The 23993-nt window shown below is 37.4% G+C and overlaps 2 non-coding genes across 2 annotated transcripts; both read left to right on the plus strand.

Moving 5' to 3' along the window:
• Positions 1–9298: 9298 nt before the first annotated feature.
• LOC141709413 (small nucleolar RNA R71) lies at positions 9299–9405 on the plus strand. Its single transcript, XR_012569990.1, has one exon. It is a non-coding gene; the product is annotated as a small nucleolar RNA R71 (small nucleolar RNA).
• Positions 9406–14833: 5428 nt separating this feature from the next.
• On the plus strand, positions 14834–14940 carry LOC141709424 (small nucleolar RNA R71). Its single transcript, XR_012570001.1, has one exon. It is a non-coding gene; the product is annotated as a small nucleolar RNA R71 (small nucleolar RNA).
• Positions 14941–23993: the final 9053 nt, after the last annotated feature.

Consider the following 23993-nt stretch of genomic DNA (forward strand, 5'->3'; position numbering starts at 1 on the left):
CTCGTTTTTTCGATAAATGAGATCTTTTTATTAAACTATTACAATTATCACCTCGTTATACGTGTAACCAGACGCCGAGACCAAGACCGCAGTACAAATTGTACTGATTTGGATGATTATCCCGAAAACCAGTACCGTTGGATCTGCTTTTATAAATAAACGTATCATTTTATATCCGGAATGATCCAACGGGATACTAATTTCCGTAATTATAAATAGCCTTTACCGTATTTTATTTCGTACCAAAAATCATATACAAACAGTAATTATAGAATTTTTACAGAGAAAATTCATATATTTATATAATCTTCTGAAAATCAAACTTTCTTTTGAAGGTGTTAGTGATCTCTGTTTTCAAAGCTCGAGTAACAAAATCGAAGGGTTTGAGGAGTACTATCAGATTCTGGAACTCGTTTTACTGCAGAATCAAAGGTTGATTTTATATATTTTTATTTATTTTCGAATTATTTTGATTAAAAATATGAATTTTTGTTCGGATGATTATTTGAATGATTTGATGCTTGCATGTTGTAGATCTTATTTTCCTGATGATTTTGATATGTCAAATGACTGATTTGCAGTTCAATAACATGTTCAAAATTGAGTTTAATCTTCGAATTATAAAATTAGGGTTTATAACCCGTATGAATGTTCTTAATTGAAATTTAGGGCTTTTTGTTCTAGGGGTTATTAGGTGTTGAAATATAGTGGGTTGTGATTCTTATGAAATTTGCAATCGATTGGTGTATAGCTCGTTAACAGAGGATCCCTGAATAGAAGCGAGTTGTGTTCTGAAGTTTACGTCGGGTCACCGGAAACCGGCGAACTTCCCGGCCATTTTCCGGCCAACCCAAGGGTTATCTGTGAGATTTGATTGCAGGTTTGTGTTCTTTGTGAATTGTAGATGTAATCTGGAGGTTGTGAAGGTGTGACGGTGCCGGAGACGAGTTCTCCGGCGAACCCGTCGTTTTCCGGCGGGGTGAACTGCAAAATTGCAGTTTAGCCCCTGTATTTTTGCAGGTGATGAAGTTTAGTCCTCCAGGTTTCCAGAATTTGCATATTTTGGATTCCTGATTTAAAATTATTTAAAAATTATATTCTCTATTTATTTTAATTATAAAAACTTGTTTTTAATATCTGAAAATTTCAAAAATTATTATTTTAATTCCAAAAATTATTTTTAATTCAAAAATAAATCTGAATTAATTAGTTAATTAATTTTAGTTCATAATTAATTAGTTAATTGGTCAATTAATTCGAAAATTAATTGATTAATTGATTTAATTAATTATTAATTGATTTTAATTAATTATTTAATTAGATTTAATTATTTAAAAATGATTTAAAAATTTTGAAAAATAATTTCGAGCATAAAAATGTTATTTTAAATTGTTTTCAAGGCTCGATAATTATTAGAAAATTATTTTAAATCCAGATGTGGCCAATCGAACCCTGTTTATTGCTTTAAAATTGATCCAATGACCTGTTTTAATTTCGAAAAATGTTTTAAAAATCATATTAAATACCTGAAAGCTTGTTTATGACCCGAGACTCCTTTATAAATGATATATCATTGATTGTTTGACGTGTTACGTGTTATATGTGACTTTTTGTTTGACTATCGGTCTATATGTTTGGTGTTTACTTGTTTATAGCGTAACTTTCAATCCGTTATTCGGATTTGGGTAAAATGAAGGGTAGATAGAAGTGTTTACCGACTAGAATCGTATGAGTTGAGTATTGATAGATGCTTATGATATGTGAGCAGAAGAGGCAATGTTTAGGAAAGGAAAGCAAATACTCGAGGAGTAAGACGGTTGTGATTGGAAGTTAGTGCAGTATAGCAAGCTAGTACCAGGCAAGTGTTCTGAACTTTCTCGAGATATATTGTAGTTGATTGATAGTCCTGTTTTATATTGCAAGTGCTTTGAAGCATTAAACCCTAAACCTTGATTCCAGTTGTTGATCTTTGAGCCGTAAACCTTATTCTTTCTGAACCATTGATTGTTGTATACCCGAATACGAACCACAGATATACGATACTACTCCACAAATACATACAAACTAAATACCAACCACTAAATCAAATGACTTACATATTCAAACCATTGTACCCTATGCTTTGTAAAAACAAATCCTTGTAACCTTGAAATGTTGATTCCTTTGTTATCCAATTCTTTCATTACCTAAAAGCCATTCTTTGAAATTGCCATATTAATCCTTTGTGAAGATTGAAACTATTTCATTATTGAATATCCAATGTTGTTTATGATTTTGTTTATTGCTTTACATTGTTTATTCTGTTATTATGATAGAATTGGATTGTTTTATAAAATTGTGGACGGGATTCGTGGTCAGACCAGATTGGTGGTCAAGTTAGGCCAATGTGTGCCTTCGATCAAGTAACTAGAGCAGAGCTGTGTGCCTTGCTCGGGGTTTGTGTGTGACTGATCAGCAGCCTAACCTTGGTTTTTTTAATATGAAAATATAATATCCAATTCTAAATCATTAATCATTGTTCACTTGATACCGTAACCTTTTTCACTTGATAATCATTATTCTCAGTCTTGTCATTGTGACTTGCTGAGCTAGTTAGCTCATTTGTGCAATGTTGTTTATGTTCTTTTCCAGTTAAGAAGGAACCAGTTGGTAGCGAGGATCCCCAATCCAGTGCAAGAGCTAGGGGTCCAGGTTGATCGAGTTAAGCTAGCTGACAGCTTTTGAGATAGTTTAAGTTTGTAAAAGTTTGTAATAATGTTTAATATTCAGTTCTGAGTTTGAATAGTTGGGATTTGGATGTTTGTAATATAAAGTGTGTGTGTGTGGCTTGTGTACATACTTTAACCTGTTGCGGTCCGTGGTAGTTGGTAAGTAGGGTCACTGAATATTATTATTATTATTATCTTTATTATTGTTATAAGCAGGTTATAAATAAGGTATGTGTGTGTGGACCCCAAACTTCTGACCCGGGTTTAGAGGGCGCCACAGGTTTGGTATCAAAGCCACATGTTAAAAGTCACTGACACAAGCCTAGGTTGACGGGAATGGGTAAAGGGTTAGGATTAGAAGTAAGGAAATAGAAAGATAGAACGTTGAGAGGATGAGTGCGATGGTATAACAGGTATTAGTATGATTCGCGTCGTGGTTCGAGATTCTTATATTGCGATATAATTTCAGATTTCATCTCCGTACCAGCTGATCACTTAGAGCCCTCAGTTGGAGGTCCATCTTCAGATCCACGTCCTGTTGTTCCACCAATGTTGGCTATTTTACCTCAACCTGTGTTGCAGCCCGTACCACTGCAGGCCATTTCACCCCCAAGCATGAGACCACCTATCAGAGGACCCCCACCTGTTGATTCAGGTTTTACTGGTCACTCAATTACAGGTGTACCTTTTCAGTTCTCTTCCTATCCTGTCCCATATCATCAGTTTAAGGCTTGCCTTATGGAGCAGCGATTCCTACGGGGTCAGATTCAGGAGCTATTATATATTATGTGTACCGGAGAGGTTAGGAGTGGTGAGAAAGGACTCAGAGAGAGACTCCAGGTATTTCGGAGAGCAGCTGCTGTGAGGATTGCTGAGGCTACTCATGAGGATATTACCCCTGATTTTCTTGTGGAGTGGGCTAAGTGGATTCTGGAGGAACTTGAGGAGATTGGAGGACCGGACTTGCCCCGAGCTAGAGGCACAGAGATGGAGATGCTGAGTAGTGCTGTTATGGTTGTTTAGTATGTATAGTAGTGTGTAGTATGTATCAGTAGACTTTTAGGTTATATTTATAGACTAGATTTGCTGACTAGTGAGTAGGTTTGTTGTACCTTTTGCTTTTACTTCCGAAGCGTCTTTATGTTTGTACCCATAAAAACTTTTGATCTATATATATCAGTACCTTTTCCTTTCCAGCATTGTCATTTACATTACTGCACTTGTTTTACTTTACTTTATTATTGTACCAGTTATACCCCTGTGATACCATATACCCTATTCCCTTAACTATTTATATTTTGTAAAGAAGCATGCAATTTACTTAGTTCAACTATTTTCAAAAAGAGATATTTCTGTTTTACAAAAGTTTTATTTCATGCAAAGGATTTGATTTAAAAGCTAAATAAGTTGTTTGATTCTTTACAGAAAATGCCTCCCAGAAGAAATATCCGCACCAACACCCAAAATGAAGAAACCAACAACAACAATAACAACCAAGATGATACTAACCAGAATGCAAACCCAGGACCTATAAACCCAGCAATAGCCCAGATTCTCCAAATCTTGGCTCAACAAACAGTTCACCTAACACAATAGCAACAAAGACAAACCAATCCCCAGGTAACTTTCAAAAATTTTCAGGCGGTAAACCCACTAGAATTCAAGGGTTCCTTAGATCCGATTGAAGCGAATGTTTGGTTAAAGGTGTTAGGGCGAAAACACGCGCTAATATTCACGCAAGTATACGCGTTCGCAAGTAGTATAAGATATAAATCAGATTCGTTCCCACAGAGACTGGTTTAGGTTAAGTTCAATTTATGCACCTATGCAACAATGTATGGTTAATCGCTCAATGCTAAGACAAATAACAAATTGGGTTTTTATTAAACTAAGAGATTATACTAAATAACATTAACTAAGAGAATTGAGGTTAAATTAATATATATAACAAACATGGGATTCTAACTTCATTAAATACTTCATTCAATAGCCTTCTCGTTCTTAACCTTAGCATGTGATGGTGAGGACACTAATCAGATAACACGAAACTGATAAATGCCAACTTTCGTTGCACGAGTACCATTCTACCAGACATCCACAAAAGAGATAGAAGCTGAATATGCACCAATTATATTGAGACCCTATATGTCTATAGAATTCGACAACATAACGGTTTAAGCACAAGTTATCCATAATGATTACATAGGGCAAGTCAAACGGTTAGAGTTACCTACGAATCATGCATACACATACATGAACCTATGCTAGCATGGCAAGTTCTAAACCTCTATATTCACTGTCGCTTCAATAGAGATTAACACGCTATCTTATATGTTAGCTACGCACATAAGACGAATAAGCACAACCAATACTAGGATATCAATCAATCACCACACACCAAGATATCGAAACAAATTAACTTATTGAAATCCATAAGTAAATCCGCTAGAACCCCATGATAACGATTAGCCCATAATAGAACTCATCGTCACCATGGGTTTATATGAAAGCATGGTATAAACAAGGTCTTAATAAACTGAAAAATAATTAAAGTACGAATAAACGAGATCTAGGTTCAACAAGAATGAAAACGAGCATCCAAAGTTACAACTAATTCAAAGAATCACAAGTTGAAAACAAGATCTTCTTTTTCGGAGTTGTTCTGTGCTTCTAGGTCTTCTCCTTGGTATCCCAAATCTTCCTGGATGATGAAAACCTTTTTTTTAAGTAAATATACGCCCCTAGTGGACCTGGACCTTTAAAATCGTCAAATTCCACTCAAAAAAGGTTTTTTCAGCGAAATCAGCGACCAACCGCGCCCTGAGCGGCCACTCAGCTCTCCTGAGCGGGTGCTCAGCTCTCTGAGTGGGCGCTCAGCTACTGACTGGGAAAATATTCTGATGAATCTTGTTTTGGCCATAGCTTGAGTTCTACTCGTCAGAATTAGGCGATTCAACTGCCCACGCGAAGCTAACGAGATTCTCTACAACTTGACAATGGCCTTGGCTTCCAATTCTGATCACTTTTCATGATATTTCCTTTAAAAGCTCTTTTCTTCATATAACTGATACCTGAAATGCAATAACACAAAAACACATCAAAATACCAACAACTTGAGTCCAAAACACCAATTTAAGCTTGTAATAAAGCATTCCAAGTGGATATAAAATCCACTTATCACAGCCCCAAACTTGAATCGATGTTTGTCCTCTAGCATAAACAGACTTAAAACTACAAAACAAACCTAATGCATGAATACAACTATGTAAATGCAACTAAATGATAATGCAATCGATCCCCTCAGAATAACCATAACCAAATGAATAAGCCAATGCCTCTAAGAATGCAATGACTTTAAACAGAGCTCGAATAAATCCCACAAACCAACTCACAAACCAGAAACGTGTGTGTGTGGATGCATAACAGATATACTCTCGATACTAGATCAATAAGCATAACTTATCTATCATCGAAACAATCAAAAATATATAAACAGAATAGACAATAAACGCATTATGACTCACAACACATCCTTTCTACTAGAGTTATACAAGGATTCACACTATTATTGAACACATAACAAAGATGCTTATTTGATCGTGCAATGAATGAGGTCCCAAAAGACTTATACAATAATACCCATGTAGCGAGCGTTAGGTTAGCGGATCCCAGACTATAAAAGCCTTAAGTCACTAGGCACAAAGTCCCCTAGAACTTAATAACTCGAGTATTAAAGAGCTCACTCTTGATCAATTATGCATAAACACATACTTTTTTCTTTCTTTTTTTCTTCTCTTTTTTCTTTTTTTTCTTTTTTTTCAACAATTTTCTGAATGAGTGCGTTTCGCTCCATCTCATTCAACCCTAGACTACTCATAAAAATATGAGCCGGCTACTAGCCATTTGACGCCTAGCCTTACAACAACTAGCAATGAAATCCCAGTTTTTCTCCAGATAAAAAAATCAGTGTTTTTACGTCATTACGAGAATATCACAAATTCTAAATATAACCAAGTGATTAAATCTCAACAACAAACAAGTATGATCATGATCTAGATCAAAAGCAACCCTATAAGACTTGTGAAAATATTTGTTTCCGACATGCAAATCAATTCATTAAGACTTAAACATCCCTCTATTCGTCATCACCACACTCAAATCAATATCAACTTATCAAATATCATAGTTCATCTTAAGGGATCATGCTAAATATGCATGCAAATGCAACTATATGAAATCACATAAAAACAAACAAATATGTCCTAAATGAACAATCATGCAAAAATATGAATGAACTACAATTAAACATGCAATATGAATCTATATGAATCTATATGGACACACACTACTAATCCTTACTTTATCACCCCCAAACTTAAAATTTTTAATGTCCTCATTGAAGGTAATAATAAGGATTTTAGGCATACCTAATTATCGGGAGATTCACCCTCGTCGGGTGGAGGATCAGGTGGCCAATCAACCTCGCCACCAGTGTCTCGGACAACAGTACCGAAAGCGTATGTCAAATCTTCAGCAAAATGATAGTGAATGTCGTGCATGGCCTCCATACTCCTAGTCAATCACCTGTACTGCTCATCACCAACACCAGTCCTATCAACTACCTGCTGCACATGAGAAGAACCCTCTGTAGGCACTAGAGGATCCGTTCGGCTACCCTCTACATCATCAAAGATATATCCCAACCCCTTGTCAGGGGGTGCACCTAAGAATGAATAACTAAAGTGATCTGGCTGTCGGTTGAGCTCAAGTATGGGAGCTTCTTGAGTAAATGGTTCAAAACGCTCCTGAGAAATTTTCAGCTCTGCTAACCCAAGAGAATCGAATGGCATATCCAACTTCTTCTCCCACGGAGGTGCATTCAAAACCTGCAGTTGCTCTACTCCTCCTTCATCTTCAAAAACTGAGTCGACCCGCTCTATTTTAAAGCACTCTTCTTTTTCTGTGGGTAACTTTATTGCCTTGAACACATTAAAAGTGACCTTTTGATCGTAAACCTTCATCGAAAGCTCTCCTTTTTGCACATCGATCATAGTTCGGCTTGTAGCCAAGAATGGTCTTCCCAAGATAATGGGAATCTTCTTATCTTCCTTGAAATCAAGAATTACAAAGTCAGCAGGGAAGAAGAGTTTATCCACCTTGACCAAGACATCCTCCACTATACCTCGTGGATAAGCCATGGAACGGTCAGCTAGTTACAATGACATGTATGTTGGTTTTGGATCAGGCAGACCAAGCTTCTTGAAGATAGATAAGGGCATCAGATTGATGTTAGCTCCTAAATCACATAAACACTTATCGAATGACAAGTTTCCGATGGTGCAAGGAATAGTGAAGCTTCCAGGATCTTTAAGCTTCGGAGGAAACTTCTGTTGCAGCACAGCACTGCATTCCTCCGTGAGAGCAACGGTCTCTAAGTCATCGAGATTCACTTTCCGAGAGAGAATACCTTTCATAAACCTCGCATAGCTAGGCATCTGTTCAAGAGCTTCAGCAAAAGGTATGTTGATATGAAGTTTCTTGAACACCTCCAGAAACTTAGCAAATTGCTTATCCAGCTTTTTCTTTTGTAGCCTCTTAGGAAAAGGAGGTGGAGGATAGATCTATTTCTCCCCTATTTTACCCTCAGGAGGAGTGTGTTCCACAGTAGTCTTCCTTGGTTCCACCTCTATTTCCTTCTGCATATCTTCTTCAGCCAAAACTTCAGATTCTGGAACTTGAGACTTTTCAGGCTCTTCGTCTTGCTGAACTTGGGGGCTTGCGACCTTTCCAGACCTTAAGGTGATGGTGTTCACCTGTTCTTTAACTTCCCTCTTGCCTGGATTTGCTTCTGTATCACTAGGAAGCGTTCCTGGTGGTCGATTCAATAAGGCATTAGCAATTTGCCCTATTTGATTCTCCAGATTCTGGATAGAAACAGCCTGGCTTTGGCATATAAGAGCCTGATTTTTGCACATAAGCCTGAACTCCTCAATTCAGATTTTTCATTCGAAGATAGACCTGCATCATGAGTTTGTTGTTGAAGTTGGAGTTGTTGTCTTGGTGTAAATTGTTGCTGAAAACCAGGAGGGTTAAATAGCTTATTTGCAAACTGCTGGAACGGCTGTTGCATAACATTCTGATTGTTGCTCCAGCTGAAGTTAGGATGATTCCAGTTGTCAGGATAATAAGTAGCAGGAACTGGCAGTTGTGATCTCTGAAAGTTGCTCACAAACTGAGCTGAGTCACTAGATATAGCACATTGCTCTGTCGCATGCGGACCTTCACACAGCTCACAAACACTGGTTATCTGCTTAACACCATAGTTAGCCAGAGAATCGATCTTCATAGACAACGCATTTAGTTGAGCAGTGATAGCCGTAGCTGTATCCACCTCAAGAACTCCTGCAACCTTGCCCTGTGGACATCTCTGGGTTGGATACTGATATTCATTAGTAGCCATCAGTTCAATTAGATCATAAGCTTCCTCATAGCTCTTTGCCCGTAATGCTCCGCCTGATGCTGCATCGAGCATGGGTCTGGATTGTGCTCCCAACCCATTGTAAAAACAAGTGATGATCATCCAATCAGGAATTCCATGATGAGGACACTTCCTAAGCATCTCCTTGTAGCGCTCCCAAGCTTCACTTAGCGATTCTCCCGTTTGCTGCGCAAATTGAGTAATAGCATTCCTGAGTGCAGCTGTCTTCGCCATAGGGAAGAATTTAGTAAGAAAATTATGAGCAAGATCTTCCCAAGTAGTAATCGAACCAGCTGGTAGAGAGTTTAACCAGCTCTTAGCCTTGTCCCTCAAAGAGAATGGGAATAGTCTCAGCTTAATAGCATCTTCAGAAACACCATTGAACCTGAAGGTGTCACAGATCTCTATAAAATCCCTAATGTGTGTATTGGGATCTTCCGTTGGAGAACCCCCAAACTGGATTGAATTCTGCACCCATTGAATTATGACAGGCTTGATCTTAAAGGTATTAGCTGTGATAGCTGGCCGGACAATGCTAGATTGAATGTCATTAATCTTGGGTTGAGAAAAATCCATCAAGGCTCTCGATTGTGCTGCTGGATCTCCCATTGTAATGAGTACCTGAAACAAAAACAAATAAACTGTGAAAGTAAAAGAATCCGAGTCAATGAACTTTAACGACCACTGATGACAAGCACATAAACTAAAAATTAACACCAAGTCCCCGGCAGCGGCGCCAAAAACTTGTTAGGGCGAAAACATGCGCTAATATTCACGCAAGTATACGCGTTCACAAGTAGTATAAGATATAAATCAGATTCGTTCCCACAGAGACTCGTTTAGGTTAAGTTCAATTTATGCACCTATGCAACAATGTATGGTTATCGCTCAATGCTAAGACAAATAACAAATTGGGTTTTTATTAAACTAAGAGATTATACTAAATAACATTAACTAAGAGAATTGAGGTTAAATTAATATATATAACAAACATGGGATTCTAACTTCGTTAAATACTTCATTCAATAGCCTTCTCGTTCTTAACCTTAGCATGTGATGGTGAGGACACTAATCAGATAACATGAAACTGATAAACGCCAACTTTCGTTGCACGAGTACCATTCTACCAGACATCCACAAAAGAGATAGAAGCTGAATAGGCACCAATTATATTGAGACCCTATATGTCTATAGAATTTGACAACATAACGGTTTAAGCACAAGTTATCCATAATGATTACATAGGGCAAGTCAAACGGTTAGAGTTACCTACGAATCATGCATACACATACATGAACCTATGCTAGCATGGCAAGTTCTAAACCTCTATATTCACTGTCGCTTCAATAGAGATTAACACGCTATCTTATATGTTAGCTACGCACATAAGACGAATAAGCACAACCAATACTAGGATATCAATCAATCACCACACACCAAGATATCGAAACAAATTAACTTATTGAAATCCATAAGTAAATCCGTTAGAACCTCATGATAACGATTAGCCCATAATAGAACTCATCGTCACCATGGGTTCATATGAAAGCATTGTATAAACAAGGTCTTAATAAACTGAAAAATAATTAAAGTACGAATAAACGAGATATAGGTTCAACAAGAATGAAAACGAGCATCCAAAGTTACAACTAATTCAAAGAATCACAAGTTGAAAACAAGATCTTCTTTTTCGGAGTTGTTCTGTGCTTCTAGGTCTTCTCCTTGGTATCCCAAATCTTCCTGGATGATGAAAACCTTTTTTTTAAGTATATATACGCCCCTAGTGGACCTGGACCTTTAAAATCGTCAAATTCCACTCAAAAAAGGTTTTTTCAGCGAAATCAGCGACCAACCGCGCCCTGAGCGGCCGCTCAGCTCTCCTGAGCGAGCGCTCAGCTCTCTGAGCGGGCGCTCAGCTCTGCTGAGCGGGCGCTCAGCTACTGACTGGGAAAATATTCTGACGAATCTTGTTTTGGCCATAACTTGAGTTCTACTCGTCAGAATTAGGCGATTCAACTGCCCACGCGAAGCTAACGAGATTCTCTACAACTTGACAATGGCCTTGGCTTCCAATTCTGATCACTTTTCATCATATTTCCTTTAAAAGCTCTTTTCTTCATATAACTGATACCTGAAATGCAATAACACAAAAACACATCAAAATACCAACAACTTGAGTCCAAAACACCAATTTAAGCTTGTAATAAAGCATTCCAAGTGGATATAAAATCCACTTATCACAGCCCCAAACTTGAATCGATGTTTGTCCTCTAGCATAAACAGACTCAAAACTACAAAACAAACCTAATGCATGAATACAACTATGTAAATGCAACTAAATGATAATGCAATCGATCCCCTCAGAATAACCATAACCAAATGAATAAGCCAATGCCTCTAAGAATGCAATGACTTTAAACAGAGCTCGAATAAATCCCACAAACCAACTCACAAACCAGAAACGTGTGTGTGTGGATGCTTAACAGATATACTCTCGATACTAGATCAATAAGCATAACTTATCTATCATCGAAACAATCAAAAATTTATAAACAGAATAGACAATAAATGCATTATGACTCATAACACATCCTTTCTACTAGAGTTATGCAAGGATTCACACTATTATTGAACACATAACAAAGATGCTTATTTGATCGTGCAATGAATGAGGTCCCAAAAGACTTATACAATAATACCCATGTAGCGAGCGTTAGGTTAGCGGATCCCAGACTATAAAAGCCTTAAGTCACTAGGCACAAAGTCCCCTAGAACTTAATAACTCGAGTATTAAAGAGCTCACTCCTGATCAATTATGCATAAACACATACTTTTTTCTTTCTTTTTTCTTCTCTTTTTTCTTTTTTTTCTTTTTTTTTCAACAATTTTCTGAATGAGTGCGTTTCGCTCCATCTCATTCAACCCTAGACTACTCATAAAAATATGAGCCGGCTACTAGCCATTTGACGCCTAGCCTTACAACAACTAGCAATGAAATCCCAGTTTTTCTCCAGATAAAAAAATCAGTGTTTTTACGTCATTACGAGAATATCACAAATTCTAAATATAACCAAGTGATTAAATCTCAACAACAAACAAGTATGATCATGATCTAGATCAAAAGCAACCCTATAAGACTTGTGAAAATATTTGTTTCCGACATGCAAATCAATTCATTAAGACTTAAACATCCCTCTATTCATCATCACCACACTCAAATTAATATCAACTTATCAAATATCATAGTTCATCTTAAGGGATCATGCTAAATATGCATGCAAATGCAACTATATGAAATCACATAAAAACAAACAAATATGTCCTAAATGAACAATCATGCAAAAATATGAATGAACTAAAACTAAACATGCAATATGAATCTATATGAATCTATATGGACACACACTACTAATCCTTACTTTATCACCCCCAAACTTAAAATTTTTAATGTCCTCATTGAAGGTAATAATAAGGATTTTAGGCATACCTATATCGGGAGATTCACCCTCGTCGGGTGGAGGATCAGGTGGCCAATCAACCTCGCCACCAGTGTCTCGGACAACAGTACCGAAAGCGTGTCAAATCTTCAGCAAAATGATAGTGAATGTCGTGCATGGCCTCCATACTCCTAGTCAATCTCATGTACTGCTCATCACCAACACCAGTCCTATCAACTACCTGCTGCACATGAGAAGAACCCTCTGTAGGCACTGGAGGATCCGTTCGGCTACCCTCTACATCATAAAAGATATATCCCAACCCCTTTTCAGGGGGTGCACCTAAGAATGAATAACTAAAGTGATCTGGCTGTTGGTTGAGCTCAAGTATGGGAGCTTCTTGAGTAAATGGTTCAAAACACTCCTGAGAAATTTTCAGCTCTGCTAACCCAAGAGAATCGAATGGCATATCCAACTTCTTCTCCCACGGAGGTGCATTCAAAACCTGCAGTTGCTCTACTCCTCCTTCATCTTCAAAAACTGAGTCGACCCGCTCTATTTTAAAGCACTCTTCTTTTTCTGTGGGTAACTTTATTGCCTTGAACATATTAAAAGTGACCTTTTGATCGTAAACCTTCATCGAAAGCTCTCCTTTTTGCACATCGATCATAGTTCGGCTTGTAGCCAAGAATGGTCTTCCCAAGATAATGGGAATCTTCTTATCTTCCTTGAAATCAAGAATTACAAAGTCAGCAGGGAAGAAGAGTTTATCCACCTTGACCAAGACATCCTCCACTATACCTCGTGGATAAGCGATGGAACGGTCAGCTAGTTACAATGACATGTATGTTGGTTTCAGATCAGGCAGACCAAGCTTCTTGAAGATAGATAAGGGCATCAGATTGATGCTAGCTCCTAAATCACATAAACACTTGTCGAACGACAAGTTTCCGATGGTGCAAGGAATAGTGAAGCTTCCAGGATCTTTAAGCTTCGGAGGAAACTTCTGTTGCAGCACAACACTGCATTCCTCCATGAGAGCAACGGTCTCCAAGTCATCGAGATTCACTTTCCGAGAGAGAATACCTTTCATAAACCTCGCATAGCTAGGCATCTGTTCAAGAGCTTCAGCGAAAGGTATGTTGATATGAAGTTTCTTGAACACCTCCAGAAATTTGGCAAATTGCTTATCCAGCTTTTTCTTCTGTAGCCTCTTAGGAAAAGGAGGTGGAGGATAGATCTGTTTCTCCCCTATTTTACCCTCAGGAGGAGTGTGTTCCACAGTAGTCTTCCTTGGTTCCACCTCTATTTCCTTCTACATATCTTCTTCAGCCAAAACTTCAGATTCTGGAACTTGAGACTTTTCAGGCTCTTTGTCTTGCTGAACTTGGGGGCTTGCGACCTTTCCAGACCTTAAGGTGATGGTGTTCACCTGTTCTTCAACTTCCCTCTTGCCTGGATTTGCTTCTGTATCACTAGGAAGTGTTCCTGGTGGTCGATTCAATAAGGCATTAGCAATTTGCCCTATTTGGTTCTCCAGATTCTGGATAGAAACAGCCTGGCTTTGGCATATAAGAGCCTAGTTTTTGCACATAAGCCTCAACTCCTCCAATTCAGATTTTTCATTCGAAGATAGACCTGCATCATGAGTTTGTTGTTGAAGTTGGAGTTGTTGTCTTGGTGTAAATTGTTATTGAAAACCAGGAGGGTTAAATAGCTTATTTGCAAACTGCTGGAACGGCTGTTGCATAACATTCTGATTGTTGCTCCAGCTGAAGTTAGGATGATTCCAGTTGTCAGGATAATAAGTACCAGGAACTGGCAGTTGCGATCTCTGAAAGTTGCTCACAAACTGAGATGAGTCACTAGATATAGCACAATGCTCTGTCGCATGCGGACCTTCACATAGCTCACAAACACTGGTTATCTGCTTAACACCATAGTTAGCCAGAGAATCGATCTTCATAGACAATGCATTTAGTTGAGCAGTGATAGCCGTAGCTGTATCCACCTCAAGAACTCCTGCAACCTTGCCCTGTGGACATCTCTGGGTTGGATACTGATATTCATTAGCAGCCATCAGTTCAATTAGATCATAAGCTTCCTCATAGCTCTTTGCCCATAATGCTTCGCCTGATGCTGCATCGAGCATGGGTCTGGACTGTGCTCCCAACCCATTGTAAAAACAAGTGATGATCATCCAATCAGGAATTCCATGATGAGGACACTTCCTAAGCATCTCCTTGTAGCGCTCCCAAGCTTCACTTAGCGATTCTCCCGTTTGCTGCGCAAATTGAGTAATAGCATTCCTGAGTGCAGCTGTCTTCGCCATAGGGAAGAATTTAGTAAGAAAATTATGAGCAAGATCTTCCCAAGTAGTAATCGAACCAGCTGGTAGAGAGTGTAACCAGCTCTTAGCCTTGTCCGTTAAAGAGAATGGGAATAGTCTCAGCTTAATAGCATCTTCAGAAACACCATTGAACCTGAAGGTGTCACAGATCTCTATGAAATCCCTAATGTGTGTATTGGGATCTTCCGTTGGAGAACCCCCAAACTGGATTGAATTCTGCACCCATTGAATTATGCCAGGCTTGATCTCAAAGGTATTAGCTGTGATAGCTGGCCGGACAATGCTAGATTGAATGTCATTAATCTTGGGTTGAGAAAAATCCATCAAGGCTCTCGATTGTGCTGCTGGATCTCCCATTGTAATGAGTACCTGAAACAAAAACAAATAAACTGTGAAAGTAAAAGAATCCGAGTCAGTGAACTTTAACGACCACTGATGACAAGCACATAAACTAAAAATTAACACCAAGTCCCCGGCAGCGGCGCCAAAAACTTGTTAGGGCGAAAACACGCGCTAATATTCACGCAAGTATACGCGTTCGCAAGTAGTATAAGATATAAATCAGATTCGTTCCCACAGAGACTGGTTTAGGTTAAGTTCAATTTATGCACCTATGCAACAATGTATGGTTATCGCTCAATGCTAAGACAAATAACAAATTGGGTTTTTATTAAACTAAGAGATTATACTAAATAACATTAACTAAGAGAATTGAGGTTAAATTAATATATATAACAAACATGGGATCTAACTTCATTAAATACTTCATTCAATAGCCTTCTCGTTCTTAACCTTAGCATGTGATGGTGAGGACACTAATCAGATAACACGAAACTGATAAACGCCAACTTTCGTTGCACGAGTACCATTCTACCAGACATCCACAAAAGAGATAGAAGCTGAATAGGCACCAATTATATTGAGACCCTATATGTCTATAGAATTTGAAAACATAACGGTTTAAGCACAAGTTATCCATAATGATTACATAGGGCAAGTCAAACGGTTAGAGTTACCTACGAATCATGCATACACATACGTGAACCTATGCTAGCATGGCAAGTTCTAAACCTCTATATTCATTGTCGCTTCAATAGAGATTAACACGCTATCTTATATGTTAGCTATGCACATAAGACGAATAAGCACAACCAATACTAGGATATCAATCAATCATCACACACCAAGATATCGAAACAAATTAACTTATTGAAATTCATAAGTAAATCCGCTAGAACCCCATGATAACGATTAGCCCATAATAGAACTCATCGTCACCATGGGTTCATATGAAAGCATGGTATAAACAAGATCTTAATAAACTGAAAAATAATTAAAGTACGAATAAACGAGATCTAGGTTCAACAAGAATGAAAACGAGCATCCAAAGTTACAACTAATTCAAAGAATCACAAGTTAAAAACAAGATCTTCTCTTTTGGAGTTGTTCTGTGCTTCTAGGTCTTCTCCTTGGTATCCCAATCTTCCCGGATGATGAAAACCCTTTTTTTTAAGTATATATACGCCCCTAGTGGACCTGGACCTTTAAAATCGTCAAATTCCACTCAAAAAAAGCTTTTTCAGCGAAATCAGCGACCAGCCGCGCCCTAAGCGGCCGTTCAGGTCTCTGAACGGGCGTTCAGCTCTGCTGAGCGGGCGTTCAGCCCAGCTGAGTGGGCGCTCAGCTACTGACTGGGAAAATATTCTGATGAATCTTCTTTTGGCCATAACTTGAGTTCTACTCGTCAGAATTAGGCGATTCAACTGCCCACGCGAAGCTAACGAGATTCTCTACAACTTGACATTGGCCTTGGCTTCCAATTCTGATCACTTTTCATCATATTTCCTTTAAAAGCTCTTTTCTTCATATAATTGATACCTGAAATGCAATAACACAAAAACACATCAAAATAGCAACAACTTGAGTCCAAAAGACCAATTTAAGCTTGTAATAAAGCATTCCAAGTGGATATAAAATCCACTTATCAAAAGGAAATAGAGAAGTCGTTTGCTTTAGTTAAAGTGAAGGAAGAACATAAGGTGGAGTTTGCAAGTTATTATTTGAAGAATGAGGCCACCTATTGGTGGGAGACTGTGAAGACATTGGAAGGTACAGATTTTATTACTTGGGAAAGGTTTAAGGAACTGTTTTTAGAAAAATATTTTCCCCAGTTTGTTCAGGATCAGATGGAACTGAAGTTTTTAGAGTTAAAGCAAGGGAATATGTCGGTAGCTGATTATGAAAGTAAGTTTGAAGAATTGTCAAGGTATGTGCCGGCATATGTAGATACTGACAGGAAGAAGGCCAAGAAATTCCAGCAAGGTCTGAAGCCATGGATTAGAGGGAAGGTAGCCATATTTGAATTGGATACCTATGCAGGAGTTGTACATAAGGCCATGATTGCAGAGACAGAGAGCGAGATGTCACAGAAAGAAAAGGAAAGTAAGAAGAGGAAGTTTAAAGGGAATGAAGGTCAATCACAACCAGGGAAGTTTCTAAATTTTAAGAAGGGAAAGTTTCAGCCAGGGAGAAATTTTAATTTTAGAAAGCAAAATACAGGCGACGGAGGTCAAAGCAACTGTCCAGTCAATGTGAATCAACCGAATCAGTTGAGGTTAACTTTTCCAGATTGTCAGGTATGTGAGAAGAAACATGGAGGAGCCTGTAATAAGTTGAATGTGGTTTGTTTCAAGTGTAATCAGAAAGGGCACTATTCGAGGGAGTACCGCAATCAGATAGCGAGAGAGCCAGCAAACAAGGATCAGCCTATCCGGAATCCAGCGGTTAAGGTTCCAGCTATTGGATTTACATGCTTTAAGTGTGGGAAGCCAGGACATATAGCCAGGGATTGCAAGACACCATCCCCAGTCAGTAATGCATTGAGAATTATGGGATCTACTCCATCAGTAAATGAGACTCCAAGGGCTAGAGTTTTTGATATGTCTGTGAAGGACGCTATCCAAGATACTGATGTCGTGGCAGGTACGCTTAATGTGAATTCTTTATGTGCCAAAGTGTTAATAGATTCGGGAGCAACTCGATCTTTTATTTCACAAGATTTTGTTAGTAAGTTAAATTATCCGGTTGAGTATTTAAATGAAATAATGACTATGGAATTAGCAAATCAAGAATGTATATCTGTTAATCAAGTTTGTGGGAATTGTGAGATTGAGATTTCTGGTAGTAAGTTTTGTGTAAATTTGATACCATTTAAACTAGGAGAGTTTGACGTAATCTTAGGAATGGATTGGTTATCTAAGCACGATGCCCAGATAGATTGTCGAAATAAGAAGGTAATGGTAAAGGCGCCAGATGAGAGGATAGTAACGTTTAAGGGTCAGAAGCAAGTAAAGAAGTTTTTAACAATGATTCAAGCTAAAAAGTTACTAAGACAAGGATGCGAGCATTTTGTTGCATATGTGATTGATAGAAGTCAGGAGCCAGCAAAATTTGAAGATATTCCAGTAGTCAATGAATTTCCATACTTTCCCGATGAGTTACCAGGACTTCCTCCAGACAGAGAAATTGAGTTTACGATCGACTTAGCACCTGGAACGGAACCGGTATCCAAGGCCCCGTACAGAATGGCGCCCGTTGAGATGAAGGAACTAGCAAAGCAATTGCAAGAGTTGTTAGAGAAAGGAGTAATCAGACCCAGTGTATCCCCGTGGGGTACCGGTACTATTTGTCAAGAAGAAGGATGGAAGCATGAGACTGTGCATCGACTATCGGGAGCTCAACAAGCTTACAATCAAGAACAAGTATCCGTTACCCAAAATTGATGATTTGTTTGACAAATTGAAAGGAGCCAAGTACTTCTCCAAGATCGATTTGAGATCGGGATATCATCAACTAAAGATTAAGCCAGAGGATATACCAAAGACAGCTTTCAGAACATGATATGGACATTATGAATTTTTAATGATGTCTTTTGGATTGACCAATGCCCCGGCAGCATTCATGGACCTGATGAACATAATTTTCAAGGAATACTTGGACAAGTTTGTTATTATGTTTATAGATGATATTTTGATTTATTCACAGACAGAAGAGGATCATGCAGAACATTTGAGGACAACTTTGGAGATTTTAAGGAAGAAAACGTTATATGCTAAATTCTTGAAGTGTGAGTTTTGGTTACAGGAAGTTCAGTTCTTAGGACACATAGTCAGTAATGAAGGGATCAAAGTGGACCCAACAAAGATTGAAGCAATTACGAATTGGGAAAGATCGAGAACACCAACAGAAGTAAGAAGTTTCTTGGGATTAGCGGGATATTATCACCGATTTGTTCAAAATTTCTCAAGAATTGCAACACCATTGACAAATCTTACACGGAAGAATGAAAAGTTTATATGGAACGATAAATGTGAAGAAATTTTTCAGGAATTGAAGCGAAGATTAATTGCAGCACCTGTTTTGTCACTTCCATACAATCAAGGAAATTTTGTGATCTATAGCGATGCTTCTCATAAAGGACTCGGATGCGTTCTGATGCAACACGATAAGGTGATTACGTATGCGTCAAGGCAATTGAAACCACACGAACAAAAGTATCCTACTCATGACTTGGATCTAACAGCCATAGTATTCGCTTTGAAGATTTGGAGACATTATCTATATGGAGAAAAATGCGAGATTTATACGGATCACAAAAGCTTGAAGTACATATTCACACAGAAGGAGCTTAATATGAGACATAGAAGATGGTTAGAGTTGATCAAGGATTACGACTGCACGATTAACTATCATCCCGGTAAAGAAAATGTCGTGGCGGATGCATTAAGTTAGAAAGAAAAGTTGAATGTGTTATCAGTACCCGAAGAGATATACAAGGAATTTCAGAAACTGGAATTGGAGATTAGAATTTGCAAGCCTGGTGAAGCAAAAGTGTATAGTATGACTTTCCAACCGGAGTTGTTAGAAAAGATAAGAAAGTGTCAAGCAGAGATAATGGATCAGGACATTAATCATTTGGTATGAGAGGAATTATACAGGAAAAAGGACGATCAAGGTATTCTTAGGTTTTCTTCTAGAATTTGGATTCCACCAGTAACGGAGTTGAAGAATGAAATTTTACAGGAAGCTCATAATTCAAGGTATTCAATCCATCCAGGAAGTACCAAGATGTACAGACATTTAAAGGAAAATTATTGGTGGCGAGATATGAAGAGAGAAATTGCAGAATGGGTTAGCAGATGGTACACATGTCAGGGAGTTAAAGCAGAACACCAGAGACCAAGTGGATTGTTGCAGCCATTAGAGATTCCAGAATGGAAGTGGGAGCATATTGCCATGGATTTCATAGTTGGATTACCTAGGATGAAAGCCAATCATGATGCCATTTGGGTTATATTGGACAGACTTACCAAGTCAGCTCATTTTCTGCCTATAAATGAAAGATTTTCACTAGACAAGTTAGTCCATATATACCTAAAAGAAATCGTAGTTCGTCATGGAGTCCCTGTGTCTATCGTATCCGATCGAGATCCAAGATTTAATTCAAGATTTTGGAAGAGTTTTCAAGAATGTTTGGGAACGAGACTGAAAATGAGTACGGCTTACCATCCACAGACGGACGACCAAAGCGAAAGGACAATCTAGACGATCGAAGACATGTTACGTGTTTGTGCCATTGATTTCAAAGGAAGTTGGGACGAGCATTTACCCTTGATAGAATTTTCTTACAATAACAGCTATCACGCCAGTATTGCGATGCCACCCTATGAAGCTCTTTATGGACGCAAATGTCGATCTCCTCTATATTGGGACGAAGTAGGAAAATGCAAAATACTTGGACCTGAATTGGTGCAACAGATGAAGGAAGTTGTTGAAGTTATCCAGAAGAGATTAATAGCAGCACAAGACCGTCAAAGGAAGTATGCAGATCAATCAAGGAAAGATATAGAATTCGAAGAAGGAAATATGGTATTACTGAAAGTATCGCCATGGAAAGGATTGATATGATTTGGAAAGAAAGGAAAACTGAGCCCAAGATATGTCGGACCTTTTGAGATTTTAAAGTGTGCTGGCAAAGTAGCCTATGAGTTGGCGTTACCTCCGCACATGGAGCACATTCATAATGTTTTTCACGTATCGATACTTAAGAAGTATAATCCAGACTCCAAGCATGTAATCGAATACGAGCTAATAGAGCTTCAAACAAATTTATCATATGTAGAGAGTCCGACAGAGATTCTAGAAGAAAGAGAGAAAATGTTAAGAAATAAAGTGGTAAAGTTAGTAAGAGTATTCTGGAGAAACCCAAAGGTTGAAGAGTCAACCTAGGAGTTAGAAAGTCACATGAGAGAAAAGCACCCTCATTTGTTTTCTTAGGAGATTCTGAGGACATAGTCCTTTTAAGGAGGGAAGGATGTAATATCTCGGATATATCGTGTAATTATTTTTGCTAATAAATAAATATTATGCATGTTCAGTATTTATTCTGTGAAATAATTATTAAGTGGTATATGTATTTGGATGTTTAAAAATAATATCAATTGAGTATTTTAATTTTTATATGTCCAAAATAAAATATAGATAATTGTCATATCTTCCTATTTATTTTTATGTTGATTTATGATTTTATAGGAAATATATGGATTTTACAAATTCTTTTTTCGAAGTATTTATAAACTATTTATTACAATCGGGAACCAACCGACGTCACCTGTTTTTACATTTTTATAACCCAAAACTCTTCCGAGAATTCATTCCTAACCTAATTGCAATATTTCGAGCATTTTCCATGTTTCGACTTTTTCGATCCGGCGTACGGTTTGTCCTGCACGGGTCCTGGCACAATATTTTCGATATATTATTCGTTTCGGTAAATCAATAAAACTCGTATTTTCGATAAACGGGATCTTTTTATTAAACTATTACAATTATCACCTCGTTATACGTGTAACCAAGCGCTGAGACCAGGACCGTAGTACAAATTGTACTGATTTGGATGATTATCCCGAAAATTGGTACCGTTTGGATATGTTTTTATAAATAAACGTACCATTTTATATCCGGAATGATCCAACAGGATACTAATTTCCGTAATTATAAATACCCTTTACCGTATTTTATTTCGTAACAAAAATCATTTACAAACAGTAATTATAGAATTTTTACAGAGAAAATTCATATATTCATATAATCTTCTGAAAATCAAACCAGCTTTTGAAGGTGTTAGTGATCTCTGTTTTCAAAGCTCGAGTAACAAAATCGAAGGGTTTGAGGAGTACTGTCAGATTCTGGAACTCATTTTACTGCAGAATCAAAGGTTGATTTTATATATTTTTAATTATTTTGGAATTATTTTGATTAAAAATATGAATTTTTGTTCGGATGATTGTTTGAATGATTTGATGCTTGCATGTTGTAGATCTTGTTATCCTGATGATTTTGATATGTCAAATGACTGATTTGGAGTTCAATAACATGTTTAAAATTGAGTTTAATCTTCGAATTTTAAAATTAGGGTTTATAACCCGTATGAATGTTCTTAATTGAAATTTAGGGCTTTTTTTCTAGGGGTTATTAGGTGTTGAAATATAGTGGGTTGTGTTCCTTATGAAATTTGCAATCGATTGGTGTATAGCTCGTTAACAGAGGATCCCTGAATCGAAGGGAGTTGTGTTTTGAAGTTTACGTCGGGTCACTGGAAACCGGCGAACTTCCCGACCATTTTCCGGTCAACCCAAGGGTTATCTGTGAGATTTGATTGCAGGTTTATGTTCCTTGTGAATTGTAGATGTAATCTAGAGGTTGTGAAGTGTAACGGTGCCGGAGACGAGTTCTCCGGTGAACCCGGAACTGCAAAATTGCAGTTTAGCCCCCGTATTTTTGTAGGGTGATGAAGTTTAGTCCTCCAGGTTTCCCGAATTTGCATATTTTGGATTCCTGTTTTAAAATTATTTAAAAATTATATTCTCTATTTATTTTAATTATAAAAACTCGTTTTTAATATCTGAAAATTTCAAAAATTATTATTTTAATTCCAAAAATTATTTTTAATTCAAAAATAAATCTGAATTAATTAGTTAATTAATTTTAGTAAATAATTAATTAGTTAATTGGTCAATTAATTCGAAAATTAATTAATTAATTGATTTAATTAATTATTAATTGATTTTAATTAATTATTTAATTATATTTAATTATTTAAAAATGATTTAAAAATTCTGAAAAATAATTTCGAGCTTTAAAATATTATTTTAAATTGTTTTCAAGGCTCGATAATTATTAGAAAATTATTTTGAAGCCAGATGTGGCCAACCAAACCCTGTTTATTGCTTTAAAATTGATCCAACGACTCGTTTTAATTCCGAAAAATGTTTTAAAAATCATATTAAATACATGAAAGCTTGTTTATGACCCGAAACTCCTTTATAAATGATATATCATTGATTTGTTGACGTGTTACGTGTTATATATGACTTGTTGTTTGATTGTCAGTCTATATGTTCAGTGTTTACTTGTTTATAGCGTAACTTTCAATCCGTTAATCGAATTCGGGTAAAACGAAGGGTAGATAGAAGTGTATACCGACTAGAATCATATGAGTTGAGTATTGATAGATGCTTATGATATGTGAGCAGAAGAGGCAAGGATTAGGAAAGGAAAGCAGATAGTCGAGGAGTAAGGCCGTTGTGATTGGAAGTTAGTGCAGTATAGCAAGCTAGTACCAGGCAAGTGTTCTGAACTTTCTCGAGATATATTGTAGTTGATTGATAGTCCTGTTCTATATTGCAAGTGCTTTGAAGCACTAAACCCTAAACCTTGATTCCAGTTGTTGATCTTTGAGCCGTAAACCTTATTCTTTCTGAACCATTGATTGTTGTATACCCGAATACGAACCACAGATATACGATACTACTCCACAAATACATACAAACTAAATACCAACCACTGAATCAAATGACTTACATATTCAAACCATTGTACCCTATGCTTTGAAAAACCAAATCCTTGTAACCTTGAAATGTTGATTCCTTTGTTATCTAATTCTTTCATTACCTAACAGC

This window comes from Apium graveolens, chromosome 2, assembly GCF_009905375.1.
Source record: "Apium graveolens cultivar Ventura chromosome 2, ASM990537v1, whole genome shotgun sequence".
Taxonomy (NCBI): Eukaryota; Viridiplantae; Streptophyta; class Magnoliopsida; order Apiales; family Apiaceae; genus Apium; species Apium graveolens.